Raw genomic sequence first — 4,574 nt, 5'->3', positions numbered from 1 at the left:
CATGCGTTAGCGACGCCTTACAGCGCGTCGGGGCAAGAGCCATCGGGCGAGCCGGGCTGGCTACGCACGCTGGGGAGGAAGAGGGTTCCCGTCCAGAGCAGGTCTCCGGACGATGGTGCACCTGGCCCCACGGTGGGCGCCAAATGTCGGGTGGTTGGTGCGACATATGCCAACGGGTGGCTTATCATTGTGGGGGCCAACAAAACATCGCCGGTGCCTGGAAACGGGATAAGGCGAAGACATGCACGCCGGCAGATCTTACCCAGCTTTAGGGCTCTCCGTGGAGATAACACCCCTACTGCTGCTCTGCAGGGTCTCCGCATGGTCACTAGATTGACAAGTAGCTACAAGAGGCTCCTTGAGCTGTTTGGTGAAAGGATGAGGAAGGGCAAGGCTAGCCCATCTCTCCTATCGATGAGGTGTCTGGAACTATCGAAAGGGGGATCCCCCTGCATGGGTGCCCCGGGGGGTTTATATAGGCCTACCCCCCGGGGGTACAATGGTAATCCGACTGGGCGCAGGCCCCAGCCGTCTATGTCTAGGCTGACCAGCTTCTCCGCCGACCGATGGGCCCGCCGACTGCCGGCCTTCTGGTCGACAGGCCGGTCCCACCGCTCGGGGGTCTTGTCGGAGGCTGGTTACTATTGCCTCGCCTCTGGTGACGAGGGCTTGTCGTGGTAAGCGTGGCTAAAATGCCGCCACTGGGCGGCTCATCACTGTAGCCTTACCTCGTCTGATCTCCTTAATGAGGCACCTCCTTCGAGGGAGAGAGCTGGCTAGCTATTGGGAGCCGGCCATACCCCAGGCCGACTGCAGGAGGCCTGGCCGCCTTCGGGTGTCTCCCTGACTGAGGGGGCCCGCCACCCACAGATCGTACTAACCGCTCGCCGTGGGTGACGTCTTGATCAACATGGCAACAGTGCCGCGCCGGACGGGTGATGGCCACCCTGCACGACGTACTGTGGCCATGTGCGCCCCGGGATTCGGGGTGGCAGGCTTCACTGTAGCCACGCCCCATCTCGTCGCCGTTAGGTGGGCGCAGACTCTGAGGGCACGATCTTGGCCGCCTGCTGAGGGGCCGACTCCTTGGAGTCGGCCTTCCCATGGCCGGCTTCATGGAGTCGGCCTTCTCGTGGTTTTGTTTCTCAAGGATTTTAGGGCAGGGCCGCCTTTGTGCAGCCGGCCTGAGAGGTAGCCAGCTGGGGGAAGGCAGCCCCACGTCTTGGACGCTTGGAGGCTCAATCGGCCTATAATTTTTCTGAAGAACCAGGGGAAGCCGGCTAGGCTACCCGTGGTCATTTACTCCGACAAAGATCAATAAGGATAAACTCATAGGCATTGGATCGGTGAATTGTTGGATGATATTCATCATGAGATAGTTATAACCTAGGACGATATGGCAATAGCTCCAGTTCATCGATATAATGTAGGCATGTATTCCGTAAATAGTCGTACATGCTTTACGAAAAGAACTTGCATGACATCTTTTGTCCTACCCTCCCGTGGCAGCGGGGTCCATATTGGAAACTAAGGGATATTAAGGCATCCTTTTAATAGAGAACAGGAACAAAGCATTAACACATAGTTAATACATGAACTCGTCAAACTACGGTCATCACCGGGAGTGGGCCCGGTTGTTGTCACTCCGGGGTTGCCGGATCATAGCCATAGTAGGTGACTATAACTTGCAAGATCGGATTTAGAACATGGATATAATGACGATAACATAAACGGTTCAGATCTGAATTCATGGCACCCGGGGCCAAAGTGACAAGCATTAAGCATGGCAACGTCATAGCAACATCAATCTAAGAACATAGTGGATACTAGGGATCAGGCCCTAACAATACTAACTCGACTACATGATGAATCTCATCCAACTCATCACCGACCAGCGAGCCTACGAAGGAATTACTCACTCCCGGTGGGGAGCATCATGGAATTGGCGATGGAGAAGGGTTGGTGATGACGAAGAATGAAGATCCCCCTCTCTGGAGCCCCAAACGGACTCCAGATCTGCCCTCCCGAGGAAGAACAGGGCTTGGCGGCGGCTCCTCTCGTGGATCGCAATAATTCTTTCTTCCTGATTTTTTTCTGGAAATATGTGAACATATAGTATCAGGAGGGTCGTCAGCGGGGCCACCAGGTGGGTACAACCCACCTGGGCGCGCCAGGAGAGGGGGCGCGCCCTGGTGGGTTGTGCCCACCCAAGGGCGCCTCTCTGGTGGGTCTTGGCTCTAGTAATTCATATTATTGATATAAAAAATCCTCAAAAAGTTCCGTTCCATTCCGAGAACTTTTATTTCTGCACAAAAACAACACCATGGTTGTTCTGCTGAAAATAGCGTCAGTCCGGGGTTAGTTTCATTCAAATCATGCAAAATAGAGTCCAAGACAAGAGAAAAAGCATGAGAAAAAGTAGATACGTTGGAGATGTATCAACTCCCCTAAGCTTAAACCTTTGCTTGTCCTCAAGCAATTCAATTGATAAACTGAAAGTGAAAAAGAAAAACTTTTACAAACTCTTATGGTCTTGTTTACGTAATTAAGCTTAAACCGGACCCAGGTTTTCAGCCAACATTATAACTAACCATGTCGACAATAACTCTTAAAGATTATAATGACTCATATCAATGGCATAATCAGCTTCCCGAGTTCTTACTTCCTTTGAAGAAATTCATAGGACAACTTCTCGTGATCCGCTGAGAGGGCCACATGACGACTTTCAAGTTCATCATCTTCTGACTTACGACGCTTGAGGTCTTTAGACAGAGCTTGACTACGATCCATTTCCTCATCTAACAGATCATCGCTTTTATCTCGCAATTTTTGCATCTTTTCCATAGCAATGTGTTGTTCAGTTGCAATTTTAGCAAGTTTCTTATAATTGGGCTTAGCCTCACACTTAGAGTCGTCATCACTAGAAGTGTTAAAGTAAGATTCTGATAACCCACAAGTATAGGGGATCGCAACAGTTTTCGAGGGTAGAGCATTCAACCCAAATTTATAGATTCGACACAAGGGGAGCCAAAGAATATTTGAAGGTATTTACAGCTGAGTTTTCAATTCAACCACACCTGGAGATTAATTATCTGCAGCAAAGTGATCAGCAACAAAGTAGTTTGATAGTAGTTACAATAGCAATAGTAACAATAACAGTGATAGCAGTAATTTTGTAGCAAGCGTAACAGTGATGATAGCGGTAGTAACTTAGCAGAAACAATATAAGATAAATTTGTAGGCATTGGATCGGTGACTTGTTGGATGATATTCATCATATGACAGTTATTACCTAGGGCTATTCGGCACTAGCTCCAGTTCATTGATATAATGTAGGCATGTATTCCGTAAATAGTCATACGTGCTTTATTAAAATAACTTGCATGACATCTTTTGTCCTACCCTCCCATGGTAGCGGGGTCCATATTGGAAACTAAGGGATATTAAGGCCTCCTTTTAATAGAGAACCGGAACAAAGCATTAACACATAGTGAATGCATGAACTCCTCAAATTACGGTAATCACCGAAAGAAGTCCCGGTTATTGTCACTCCGGGGTTACCGGATCATAACACGTAGTAGGTGACTATAACTTGCAAGATCAGATCTAGAACATGGATATAATGATGATAACATAAACGGTTTAGATCTGAAATCATGGCACCCGGGCCCAAAGTGATAAGCATTAAGCATGGCAAAGTCATAGCAACATCAATCTAAGAACATAGTGGATACTAGGGATCAAGCCCTAACAAAACTAAATCGATTACATGATGAATCTCATCCAACTCCTCACCGACTAGTGAGCCTACGAAGGAATTACTCACTCCCAGTGGGGAGCATCATGGAATTGACGATGGAGAAGGGTTGGTGATGATGAAGAACAAAGATCCCCCTCTCCGGAGCCCCAAACGGACTCTAGATCTGCCCTCCCGAGGAAGAACATGGCTTGGCGGCGGTTCTGTCTCGTGGATCGCAATAATTCTTTCTCTCTCATTTTTTCTCCAAAAATAGGATTTTATAGCGTTGGTTTCAGGGTCAGCGGGGCCACCAGGTGGGGATAACCCACCTGGGCGCCAGGAGAGGGGGCGCGCCATGGTGGATTGTGCCCACCCAGGTGCCCCTCTCCGACAGGTCTTGGCTCTAGAAATTCTTATTATTCATATGAAAAATCCTCGCAAAGTTCCGTTCCATTCTGAGAACTTTTATTTCTGCACAAAAACAACACCATGGTAGTTCTGCTGAAAACAGCGTCAGTCCGGGGTTAGTTTCATTCAAATCATGCAAATGAGAGTCCAAATCAAGAGGAAAAGCATTAGGAAAAGTAGATATGTTGCAGACGTATCAACTCCCGCAAGCTTAAACCTTTGCTTGTCCTCAAGCAATTCAGTTGATAAATTGTAAGTGAAGAAGAAATACTTTTACGAACTCTTTTGCTCTTGTTTGCATAAATAAGCTTAAACAACACCCAGGTTTTCAGCCAACATTATAGCTAACCATGTCAAAAATAACACTTAAAGCTTATAGTGGTCCATATCAATGACATAATCAGCTAGCGAGCAATAATAAGATATC

The sequence above is a fragment of the Triticum urartu genome, chromosome 5 (assembly GCF_003073215.2).
Source record: "Triticum urartu cultivar G1812 chromosome 5, Tu2.1, whole genome shotgun sequence".
Taxonomy (NCBI): domain Eukaryota; kingdom Viridiplantae; phylum Streptophyta; class Magnoliopsida; order Poales; family Poaceae; genus Triticum; species Triticum urartu.
This window is presented reverse-complemented; position numbering follows the sequence as displayed.